The following is a 13,335-nucleotide window of genomic DNA, read 5'->3' on the forward strand; positions in this document are numbered from 1 at the left end:
GTTTCTCCAGTCTCCTTTAGGCCAGTAAATCTGGTCTTTTTTTTTGTGAGTTAGAATTTTGTTCTACATCCTTCTCCAGCTCTGTCCAGAACCCTCTGTCGTGATCCCAGTCAGAGCAGTCAGTGGTGGTAGCTGGGCACCATCTAGCTGTACTGGACTGAGTCTGGTGGAGGCAGGGGGTGTTTTTTAATTTACTACATTGTAAGTATCTTCTCCATGTCATTACCATATGAATTTTAATGGCTATACAGTATTCTATCTTATGGAGGGACCATGATGTAAAGTACCATGATGTAAAGTACCATTAAGTCTAATAGAGTAATTTTAAGATGCATACATATGCATACATATAATATAATTAAGTCTGTAATTTTACCCATTTGGTTGTAAATGCTTAAAAAAGAAAACGAAAAAGCCCCAACAGGTCTTTAGGGTTCTCAAAGGTAGCTTATAATGTACCAAGCTTTTGGAAACTAGGATGCCATTCAATTGTTCCCATCATGCTTACAAAATATTTTTAATATATTAAACTGCTCCACTAGGTCCAAAGAAAAAAGCTGAGGTTTGAACAGTAAGCAAAAATCAGGGTTTCCAATTATAAAATCATTTATTCAAAACTATTTGTAAGACTCCTGACATCATAAGTGAATAACATACAACCAGATTATTGGTAATCTTTCAAAAGCTCCCATTCATACTTCATTAGCTGGAGATTTATGCTCTCTACTTGTTGTTAGCTGCTTTTGAGTAGGCTCCTGACACATGGCAACCCCGTGCACAACAGGATCGAATTGTTGTGATCCATAGGGTTTTCGCTGGCTGATCTTTGGAACTAGATTGCCAGGCTTCTCTTCCTAGTCTTTCTTAGTCCGGATGCTGCTCCGCCAAAAGCTATTCAGCATCATAGCAACACACAAGCCTCCACTGACAGATGGGTGGTAACTGCATTAGAGGAGCATTGGCTGGGAATTGAATCTGGGTCTCCAGCATGGAAGGTGAACATTCTACCACCGAACTACCACATACGGTGGACTTACGCACTCTACCTACTATCCGAAAAGTTAATGTCACTACGTAAGCCCGGCCAGCACCTCCCTTTCAAACATCAGCAAGTCTGGCTTTGTTTTAAGCTCTATTTTCCCTATTAACTAATATCTCATCAAAGATGAACAGGCCAGGATACTCCTTCTACTCCTATTAAGAATGGTTAGAAAACTGAATGTTCTAGTTAACCATACATTCTGTTTCATTAAATAAATACACACAATCTACAATTTTTAAGTAAAAATTGTGCAGTTCCCTAGAAGTTTGTATAAATAATTATTTAAGTGCTGTAGATGTAGTTGATCGGGAGACTACTAAATAAATTAGCCACTAAAACTTAGAAATTGCTTGCAGAAGAAAATAACGATAGGTTGTTTACTTTTACAAAACAGACAAATGAAACAATTTCAGCTATTTGAGCTTCCAGGTTGCCTGAAGAGGAGCCCTGGTGGTGCCGTGGTTAAAGTGCTTGGCTGCTAACTGAAAGGTTGGCAGTTCAAAACCACCAGTGGCTCTGCAGGAGAAAGATGTGACAATCTGCTTCCATAAAGATTTACAGCCTCGGAAACCCTATGAGGCAGTTCTACTCTGCCCTATACGGTCACTGAGTCAGAATCCACTTGACAGCAACAGGTTTGGTTGCCTGGATTGTGAAGAAAAAAATGATTAAAAAAAGCAGACTGGAAAATATTGCTTTATTTTATGTCATAAAGCAGTGCTTCTCAGTGTGCTCCCTGCATCGGCAGCATCAACATCACCTGGGAGCTTGTTAAAAATGCAAATTCATGGGCCCCGCCTCAGACCTACTGAATCAGAAACTCTGGGGGTGAGGCCCAGCAATCTGTGTTTTAAAGTCATACAGGTGGCTCTGACACACACTTAAGTCTGAGAAACACTGTTACTGTCACGAGAAGACATTCAAACTTGTTTCACGGAAATTGCCAGTATCACCAAAAGGAATGAAAAATAGTTTGCCTCCCTGCACATCTGAACTCCTCCTGGCTTGGTATTATGATCAAAGAATTTTCAAAGATATCCTTGACCTAGGAGTTATTTCAGACCTGACTAAAATGGAATACAGATCCTGCCAGAGGGGGAAAAAAGTGCAGAGAGTTCCCTTTTTGCAACTGTTCACTGGCTGTTCTAAAAGCCAACTGATGAACCTTGAACAACAAAGTACCAATTTAAGTTCACCCATTGCCCTTGAGTCGACTGCGACTCACAGTGACCCTGTAGGAGACAGAACTGCCCATAGGGTTTCCAAGGCTGTAAATCTTTACAGATGCAGACACACATCTTTCTCCCGTGGAGCAGCTGGTGGGTTTGAACTACCTACCTTTCAGGTTAGGAGCCGAGTACTTTAACCACTGTGCCACCAGGGACCTTAATTTAAGTTTAGGAAGGGCTATTTAACCATGCATTCTGCAGTTCCCTTGAGAAAAAAGAAGAGTATTCTATCACAAAACAGATCAGAAAACACCAGTTCTGCCAAAGTCAACCTCAAGTGCTGGAATACAGATCTTTTCCCACCTGAAGATAACAGCTAACATAAAACCTGTCTAAAGTGGAAGACTGCACTTGGCCCCCAGTTTCCAAGATTCTTTATTGCTCCTTTCCCTTCTCCTATATCTACGGAGCCCTGGTGATGCAGTGGTTAAAGTGCTCAGCTGCTAACCAAAAGTCAGCAGCTCCAACCCACCAGCCACTCTGAGGGAGAAAGATGTGTGTCTGCTTCCATAGAGATTACAGCCTTGGAAACCCTACGGGCAGTTCTACTCTGTCCTATAGGATCACTATGAGTCGGAATCAACTTGACAGCAACGAGTTTGGGTTTGTTTTTAATATCTAAGTTATTAGACATAATGCAAACATTTCTGTGCAGTTAAGCTATTTGATAATGTTATGGCAATTTTCGTATTGACTGAACTGACCTAACTACAATGGGGCATGTTGACTATAGTATACATACTACAGCACACAGAGTAAAAGAAAAACCCTGGAGGCTGGAGCTTTTCACACAGACTACCACTGGCCTAAGGTCCCCGGGTGATGCAAAGAGTTTGTATTCGACTACTAACCTAACGGTTGGCAGTTTGAACCCATCCAGCAGCACTGAGGAAGAAAGGCTTGGCAATCTGCTTCTGTAAAGATTACAGCCAAGAAACCCCTATGGAGCAGTTCTACTCTGTACACATGGGGTTGCCATGAGTCGGAATCAACTCGACAGCAACAGGTTTCATTTTACGGGTTTTTACTATTGGCCTTGTTTGTGTTTTTTAATGCCCTGATTATGTTTAAGACCCTGGTTATGTTCCTGGAATGAAATCTTAAGATATACTGATGTGGCTTACACCAGTTACTTGCTTTTCACTTCTGATTCATCCTCCCCAAATATGACAGCTGTGTCTCAGTGGAAAGAACACCATCACAGTTGACATCAGAAGACCTGAGTCCTAGCCCCAACTGTGGGACCTTGGACAAGTCACTTAACTTCTTGGCCTCCATTGCTTTAGCTGTGGAAATGAGACGCCACTTAATTCCCAAGGCTGTTGTATTAAATGACATCATAAATATTTTAAAAGTTTTGTACATTGTAAAGCTATACATCTATTCACTCCACACACATTTATTGAGCAGCTATTATGCAGCAGGTGCTCTTCTAGGCATTGAGGATAAAAGTGTGAAGGCAAAATCCCTTGCTCCAGAGGAGCTTACATTCTAGTGGTAAGGTGAGATTTATTATTAACACAAAGGATGGTTATTCCCCTTCTCCATGTAATTCTTTTTTTTTTTTTTTTTTTAGGATTCAGATTCCCCATGGTCTTTTGTGCTATTAAGGAGATCTATGAGTGTAGGATAAAGGTACCTTTACAACATTGTTAAGCGAAGGGCAAATAAATTTATCTGACTTGATTAATTACTAAGGCTTCCCCAGTTGTCACCAGTTCCTCCAGTGAAATTCATTATCTCTGGAGGTAGAAATTATACTAACCTAGAGAAGACAGAGAAAATAAATGTTTGTGATGAGAGCAAAGCAAAGGATCACACTGAATACCAGGTTCAGTCATTAATGGACAGTCCTATTTTTCTGCATCTGTTACAGAGTCTTTTGTTAGAGTCATTCCTGGGTCTGAAGTGGCTGAATGTGATCTGATCATTTTCCAGAATTTCTCATCTTTCCTGATTAAAAAAAAAAAAAAAAAACTCACAGTGAGGCTGGAGTGTCAAAAAAGAAGCTTCCCAGTTGATCAAAGAATGGTTAGTCTAGCACAGAGCCTATTTGGGAGTTCTGAAGGACAGAGGCACCAGCAGCCTGTTTTTAATTAAAAAGAAATGCGTTGGAACCACACTGCAGTCTCCATTGAAAGCAAAGAGCTTTCAAAGAGGCCTCTTCCCAACGCACTAGGTTCTAAGAAAGCAAAAACAAACAAAAACCTCACTCAGAAGCCAAATGTTAATTCTTCTTATCCTATTTAGGGCAAAGGAGGGCAATTCATTTTTACAACAAATATACTCATTTCTTTGTTTGAGTCCAGACACAATATGCGCAAATCTACCAGCAAGGCGGACCCTTCGGCTCAGACCTCATACAAACCGCCTCCCCAGCAGAAGACAGGAAGACTCAGCTGGGGGGCTGCAAGTGGAGGGAGGTGTTTGATTTAAAGGAGATGGAAGAAGAAAGTGGTCAGGAGACCAGGATTCGAACCGCGGGGTCCCATCCCCTCCCCCGCAGGCCCTCGCAGCCCCGACTGTGGAATATTCTCTGCAGATACCGCATCCTTGGAAGGCCCTACACAGGTCCCGGGCTCTGCTATTCATCATCTCCACGCCCTCCAAAACCACCACCACAACCACCTCGCAATCCCCCTCTTCCAGGTGCTGCCTGATCTCCATCCCTAGCCCTGGATGGGCCGCTCCCGCAATCGCTGCACCCTTGGAGCTGTTATGTCATCCCTTGCCACCTCGGTGGGCCACCCTCCCCAGCCCCACAGTGAGCCCTCTGGTGTCCTCCAGCACCTCCAAATCTCCAGCCTCCAAGCCCTCATCCGTATCCCGCCTCCGTCCCTATCCCGACCCCCCACGCCTGCCTCACCTGCAGCCCAAGAAAACGTGGTTGGTCCAGGCAGCGGAGAGTGCGAGGAGCTGGTCGAGGGCAGCCCCAGGATAGCTGTGCAGGTGCCGGCAGATGAAGCTGCGCCGCAGAGCCCACTGCCAGTCGCTTTCGTGGCTATAGCGCCACTGCTCCAGCACTGGCTCGGGCGGGGGCGGCGGGAGGGGGGGCAACGGCGGCGGCGGGAGGGGGGGCAGCGGCGGCGGCGACAGGAAGTCGCCCCCCAACAGCAGACGTCCGCCAGCCATCTTCTCCGCCCCCAAGTAGGGACCCCAGGGACGAAGCCGACTGCGAATGCTGCGGTGCCGGCGAGGGAGCGGGAGCTGGGGTCTGGTGGGAGGGGCCGGGTGAGGAAGGGCGCCCCGAGGCGCGAAGACCAACTATGAGGGACTGGAGTGTGTGCGTGGGGCGACCGTAGAAAGAAAGCGAGCACGAGCTCACGTCCCGACGCCGGGCGCAGCCCGCTGCACTCCTACACGAGTTGCAAGAGAAGGAGGGCTCCCGCCACACAGCGCGCCGGGCAGGCTGAGCCAGGTCCTGCGCTCCGCACCTCCGCGGACTCGCAGACCCACGCACTGCGCGGGGAAGGGGAAGGAAAAGAAAAAAAAAAAAAAGAAAGAAACCAGCACGCTCTGCTCCCCTGTTCTGGGCTCTAGCCTACCTACCCCGCGTGCCGCCCCGAGGTTGTGAGGCCAGTGCGCGTGCGCGACTGCTGTTTCCTAACTTCGAACTCCCGTTGGCGAATCTCGCGCGACTTACTGTTTTTCCCTCCTATGACAACTAGCCTGGTCCTTTGACGCACTATGTTGACAAACGGAGGGCGGGGACTTCGGAAAGAGATTTGAGGAAGGTTCTTTGAGGTTTTCTGCGGTTCGGGAAACTGGTTCTGTAAAATGCCTGGAAGGCACCCTCAGGCGATTGTTGGTAGCAATGCCTCACCTGACGCTTTCCATGGATTTCTTAGCAGTGCGTCAGTGGGACCGTGTCCTTTGGGAGGGACTTGGGTTTGGAATCGATTTTACACTTTTTTTTTAATGTCAGCTCTCCAAGGCGCCTTTTCTTCAGAGGATAGCTTGAAAAGTTCTTTGAGTTGTGCATCAGTAACTTTGTATTTTATTGTGAAAACATAGTACAAGTGAAACACTTTAAAAGAAAATCATCCACAGCCCCACTTCCCAAGTCAACCACTTCTATTGTTTTGTATTTCATTCCAATTGGTGACAAACACAGATACCATTTTTACACAGTTCTGATCACGATTGCAAATAATTTTGTATTTCACGCAGCAATTTGAAACGTGCAAAATGTTGCAAAATACAAAAAGGGTCCAAGGAACAGTGCTAAAATCCTCACAGTAGAAAACGGCTAAATCATTCTGTAGCCAAATACATTACTGCACCCCTGGATCTTCTCCAGTCAGTCCCTTCAACCCCTACCTGCTACCATGTGCTATTAAAGTAGTTCATCAATGAGTGTTTGTCAGCAGGAATTTACACAGCACCTACTGTGTGTTCAATATAGTAGAAAGACAAAGGGAAAAGGAACTAGGTTTTCTCTGCTGTCCTGGAACTGATTACATTCTTAGCAGGGAGAAATAGTCCTGTATAAAACACTAAGTGTCCCACCAACTGCAGGACCATTGGATGAGGTGGCTTTGACCCATTATCCTCTTTAACTCTTAATGACATATTCCTATGACACATCCTATACATGTATAGGGGTGTATTGGACTGAGAAGAGCACAGGATAACAGCACTTTTCACACTGTTTCATAATTTTTTTATTTCCATGTCTGTCTCTCCAATGATACAGTTTATTGAAGTAATGACAGCCTTTGAACCATCGAATCAAAGAACATGATATTACTCAAAGATCATAAATTCAAGTCACCATTGTATGAATGAAAAAAATAGGTCCAGAGAGGTGAAGTGACATGCCAATGGCCATAGAGAGTTCAAGGCAAAGCTGAGATCAGTTTCTAGGACGTGTGACTCCCTATCCAGCGTTCTCCCAGTTGCTTGCCACTGTATCACCCTGTTTTATTTTCCTCACAGCATGTATCACCTTTTGAACTTGTTTGTTTATAATTTGACTGTAATCCCCCCTACCAGTTGCCATCAGTTGACTCCGACTCATGGCAACCTCATGTGTGTCAGAGTAGAACTATGCTCCATAGGGTTTTCAATGGCTGGTTTTTCAGAAGTAGATCACCAGGCCTTTCTTCTGAGGTGCCTCTGGGTAGACTCCAACCTCCAACCTTTTTTTTCTTTATTATTATGCTTTAAGTGAAAGTTTACAGTTCAAGTTAGTCTCCCAAACAAAAACTTATACACACATCATTATGTGATCCTAGTTGCTCTCCCTATAATGTGACAGCACACTCCTTCTTTCCACCCCTGATTTCCCATTTCCATTCAACCAGTTCCTGTCCCTTTTTGCCTTCTCATCTCGCCTCCAGACTGGCGCTGCCCATTTAGCCTCACGTGTCTACCTGAGCTAAGAAGCACTCTCTTCACAAGTATCGTTTTATGCCTTAGTCCAGTCTAATCTTTGTCTGAAGAGTTGGCTTTGGGAATGATTTCAGTTCTGGACTAACAGAGAGTCTGGGGGCCATGTCTTCTGGGGTCCCTCCAGTCTCAGTCAGACCATTAAGTCTGGTCTTTTTACTAGAATTTGAGTTCTTCACCCCTACTTTTCTCCTGCTCTGTCAGGGACTCTCTGTTGTGTTCCCTGTCAGGGGGGTCATTGGTGGTAGCCGGGCACCATCTAGTTCTTGATGGTTAACCTCTAACCTTTTGGTTACCAGCCAGCAGCCCAGCTCGTTAACCGTTTATGCCACCCAGGGAATCCAATCCCCCCAACTAGAATGTAAGCTCCATGAGAGCAGGGACCCCATCTGTCTTGCCTTTAGCACCTACACCTGGGTCCTGTACCAAAAAATCAAACCCATTGCCGTTGAGTCAATTCCAACTCATACTGACCCGATAGAACAAAGTAGAACTTCCCCACAGGGTTTCCGAGGCTGTAATCTTTAAGGAAGCAGACTGCCACATCTTTCTCCCACGGAGTGGCTGGTGGGTTCGAACCGCCGACCTTTTGGTTAGCAGTCAAGCACTTAACCACTGCGCCACCAGGGCTCCTTTGGCTCCCGTAGGCACTGCATAAATATATGTTGAATCAAATAAACGACTGACTGAATGAAAGTGCTTCCCATTGTTCCACACCTTGTGAAATTCAGTTTATTGGAGCCTACATTTTAAGATGATTTGTTATTTTATAATTGGATTAATTTCAGCCTAAGATGCCAACCTTCATCAGAATCAGCATCGTAATTAATACACACCTTTCCTAGGAAAAGATCTGAGAAAATAAAAACTATTTCCTCTCAGCTTGGATTAAAAATTTTCCATCATATAGAGATAATAATTGCCATCTGACTTTTGAACTTGGATTACAAAATGAAAGGCAATGAAACTGAAGTAAGAGGCCATCGGCTCCAAAATATCCATAACTGTATTCCATTTGTAATTCTTGCTATGGAGTAAACAGTTTCATCTCTAGAAAACAAAACAAAAATCTAAATGATCTTCCATGACCTCCAAGACCCCAAAAATCCAAACCAGTTGCTGTCGAGTTGATTCTGGCTCATAGCGACCTCCGTTTCCAGGTAATCCATCTTTCAAAAAAAGAAGTTCAGCCAACCTATCAGCCCAGCCCCTTCTCACAAACCACAGAAGATTTTTCAGTGAGCAAGACTTGAAACTCCTAAGCAAAAATAGGTGATCTGAATGATGGTGAAGAGAGGTCTAGGCAGGAGTGATGATAAAGGCAACCATTGCAATCTTAAAATGATCCAGAAACCTCCAGTAATTATCCACCCTCCTTCCCTCTGTCATCTTTCTTCGCTCTAACAAAGGCTCCTGCCACTGTCTATATACCTACACACACACACACACACACACACACACACACACACACACACACACACACATCCCTGACTCCTCCACACCTCCCTCCCTGGTCTTTCCTATGGGGGACTCATTGAGAGATACCTAGAGATCCTGGCTCAGCACCACCCCATAAACTATCCCAAAAATTAGATCACCAAAATTTCTTGACCAGATTATTCTGCACACAATTATGCTCTTGAGGAACGTTTGTTAATGGATTGAAAGCAATAGCTAGGAGCTCCCACTGGCCAAATCTGGGATAATATGAGCACCAAAATAATTAAGGACAGTAATGAATTATAAACCATTTTTTTTCCAATGGCTGAATGAGGGGAATCCATCAGTGCACACTGATACTATGCAGATAAATAAAGAAATAAACAAGGGAGAAGGAAGGGCCTTTGCCTATGGTAGAATACTATGTGCTGTGCTGACTGGTAAATTGGGAGAGAGTGCTGGAGTTGGAAAATCATTTAGTAGATTGGTTTACGGAAGAAGGATCAATAGATGCTAAATCTAGTGAGGGGGCAATTTTGATGAGGAACAGGATATTTGCATGGACTTGTAGCTTCTCCCCACAGATTGCTTATTAGTAGCAAGGAAGAAGGGGAAAAAAAAAACCCAGTAATTACATAGTGGAGGAATTGGGCAACACCTTGACCCAAAATGAGAACATTCTATTTTTAAATAGGACTTCAAAAATATCAATGCTGGAAAAGACAAAGAAAGGCTGATCCAGATTAAAAGAGACTAAAGAGGCAGGGTACAACACATGATCCTAGACGGATCCTGTATGCAAGGAAAAAAAATGCTATAGAGGATATTATTCGATAGATTTAAGTACTGTAAAAGTGTTAAATTTACTAATGTTGATACTTGTCTATGGTTATGTAAGAGAATATCTTTATTCTTAGGAAATATGCACTGGAATAGTTAGGGGTTGATGTAGCAGCACTAGGTAACTGAGACAGAATTTGGTACAGGAAGAGTGGGGTGCTGCTCTAACAAATACCTACAATGTTGAAGTGGTTTTGGAATTGGGTAATGGGTAGAAGCCGGATGAATTTTAAGGTGCCTGATAGTAAAAGGAGCCCTAGTGGCGCAGTGGTTAAGAGCTCAGCTGCTAACTGAAAGGTCGGCAGTTTGAATCCACTAGCCGCTCCTTGGAAACCCTATGGGGTAGTTGTACTCTGGGCTGTAGGGTTGCTATGAGTCAGAATTGACTCAACGGCAACGGGAATAGTAAAAACCTAGACTGCCTTGAAGAGACTGTTGGTAGAATTATGGACGTCAAAGACAATTCTGGTGAGAGCTCAGAAGTGAGGAGAACTATAGAGAAAGTCTCTATTGTCTTAGAGAATACATAGGGTGCCAGCAGCAGAATGTTGCTAAAAATGTGGACGTTAAATGTGCTTCTGGTGAGGCTTTAAAAGAAAATGATAAACATGTGAATAGACAGTGGAGGAAGGAAGATTCTTTTTATGCAATGGCAAAGAACTTGTCTGAATTATGTTCAAATGTTTGGTGGAAGGTAAACTTGTAAGTGATGAACTTAGATATCCGGCTGAGGAGATTTCTTAGCAAGATCTTAAAGGGGCCATGTGGTTTCTCCTTGCCACTTATAGTAAAATGTGAGAGGAAAGAGACGCACTTAAAAATGAACTGTGCAAAATGAAAACAGAACTTAAAGAGTTAGAAAATTCTTTTGTACAAACTAAGGACACATGTCCTAGAATGTGCATCAAGGGTGTGGCTACACAATATTTTGTTAAAGCGATGAAGCCTGTGACTGATGGATCTAACCAACTACCACAGCAGAAAACCCATCAGCTTAGACTGAAGGGGACAGAGAAAGAATGAAAGGAAAGAATGCTATCTGCCTCTTGGAATTCTACAGGCGATAAACAAGCCAAAGGAGCTACATCTGTTGCCCTCTAAGAAAAGAAAAGGACCATCCCTGGAGCACTTAGGAGATCAGCAGAACTGTTGGAAGGAGCACAGGAAGCAGGACCTTCTTGGTTTCAAAGGGTGGGGGCACGGGCTCCTGGATCTCAAAGGGTGAGGCTACAGCCTCCTGAGTTTCAAAGAGTCAGATCTTCGCCAACTAGGTTCTGGAGTGTGGGGCTGCCATTAAGGTGTGCCAGGGGGATGGAGCTGCTGCCCAGAGCTGAGGGGGAGAATTGCCATGCCCAAGGGGCAGAAGAACAGGGCCTGTGCGGAACCAAGGTGGTGGGGTCACCACTCAGATGAACTAGGAGAATGGGGCTGCCCAAAGCCGAGGGAGTGAGCTGCTGTCCAAGTGGGCCTGGAAGGCAGAGCTGAAGCCCAGGGCTGAGGGGCCTCCACTCAGAATTCAGAGGGAGTGGCCAACACCCAGAGTGTGGAGGGCAGGGCCATTGCCCAGATGGTCTCAGAGAACAGAGGATTATTTTCAAGGCATGAGAGCTAATGTAGTTTGTTCTGCTGGGTTTTGGACTTGCTTGGTGCCAGTTATCCCTTCTTTCCCTCCAATTTCTCCCATTTGTAATGGAAACGTCTACCTTGTGCCTGTTCCACCACTGTACTTTGGAAACAGATAACTTATAGTCTAGATTTCACAAGTTCACAGCTGAAGAGGAATCTTGCCCCAGGATGGACTACACTAAAGTCTCACCCATATTTGATTTAGATGACTCAGAAGATGAGATTTTAGACTTGGAGTTGATTTAAGACTTTTGGGATGATGTGATGGGATGAAAGTGTTTTGCATGTGGCAAGGACATGAATTTGGGGGGGCCCAAAGGTAGAATGTTATGGATTGAACTGTGTCCGCCCAAAATATGTATTGTAAATCTTAACATCTATGTCTGTTGTTATCATTCCATTTGGGAATGAGTTGTCTTTGTTATGTTAGTGAAACAAGATTAGTGTAGGGTGTGTCTTAAGCCAATGTCTTTTGAGATATAAAAGAGATTAAACAAGCAAGCGAGGAAGCAGAGATGGGGGAAGAGAGATGCCAAGCCACGTGAAGATCGCCCAGGAGCAGAAGCTCAAAGAGAAAAGGACCTTCTTCTGAGCCAATAGCGAGAAAGTCTTCCCCTAGAGCCAGCACCTTGAATTCAGACTTCCGTTTGTTAAAGCCACCTATTTGTGGTATTTCTGTTATAGCAGCACTAGAAAACTAAGACAGGGGTAAAGGGTCATGATATACATAAACTACCTTCAAATGGTTCAGAAAAAAATTATATTTACGTATCCACCACCAGTCTGTTAGTTTGTGGTGGCTTGCATGTTGCTATGATGCCGGAAGCTATGTCGTGGTATTTCAAATACCAGCAAGGTCACCCATAGTGGACAGGTTTCAGTGGAGCTTCCAGACTAAGACAGACTAGGAAGAAAGACTTGGCAATCTCCTTGAGAAAATTATCCAATGAAAACCTTATGGGTCACAATAGACATAGTCCTACATAGTGCTGGAGGATAAGCTCCCCAGATTGGAAGACACTCAAAATTCACAGTGGCTGCCACAATGGATTGGCGCATACTAGGATTGTGAAGATGGCATAAGACCAGGCAAGGTTTCATTCTTTATACACAGGGTCATTGGCAACTGACAGCAACAACATACATACATATATACATTTAGAGAGAAAGTGCTAATGACAGCTTGCAAATGATAAAGAAAATGGGGCAAAATGTTCACAACTGGTGAATCTGAGTCAAGAGATAGGGTTGCTATGAATTGGAATCGACTCAACCGGCAATGGATTTGGTTTGGTTTTATGGGGGGTCAAGAGCATATATATGGGTATACTTTGTGCTGTTTTTGTAATTTATAACTTAATTTCAAAATTCAACGTTTGAAATGCACAGTAGCTCCCTATACTGATGAAGAATAGCAATCTAGCTACCTCTTAATCATTTTGTTGTGTGTCCAGCACTTCACTGAGCTCTCTGGAGGGCTATAAATGATGTTCCTTCCTTTAGGAAGTTTAACATCTCTTGAGGAGGGAAGTCCTTCAAGCAATAAGTTGAGATTATAAATGTTCAACTAGGAAGTTTGAAAATGGAGATGAGATCAAGATAGGTGGAGGGAGTCAAGAAAGGCTGCAAGAATGTAGGGCTTGAGCCTTGAAGGCAGGATTTAAATCAGTAGAGGATAGTTTAGTCAAAGTCAACAAACAGCTTGTGTAATTCAGGGAGGTGTCTGTGCAAAGACCAAGCAGATTGCAATGAAGAATGAATATTAGG

The 13,335-nt window shown here is 44.0% G+C and overlaps 1 protein-coding gene across 1 annotated transcript in view; it reads right to left on the reverse strand.

The window, feature by feature from the left end:
- The window catches only part of NKRF (NFKB repressing factor), a 15,082-nt gene extending 9,797 nt beyond the window's left edge, over positions 1-5,285 (reverse strand). Inside the window, exon 1 of the mRNA XM_004379816.3 lies at positions 5,138-5,285. The gene's annotated coding sequence lies outside the window, so the exon portion shown is untranslated. The remainder of the gene's footprint in view (positions 1-5,137) is intronic.
- Positions 5,286-13,335: the final 8,050 nt, after the last annotated feature.

This window comes from Trichechus manatus, unplaced genomic scaffold (assembly GCF_000243295.1).
Source record: "Trichechus manatus latirostris isolate Lorelei unplaced genomic scaffold, TriManLat1.0 scaffold00068, whole genome shotgun sequence".
In the NCBI taxonomy this organism is placed as follows: Eukaryota; Metazoa; Chordata; class Mammalia; order Sirenia; family Trichechidae; genus Trichechus; species Trichechus manatus.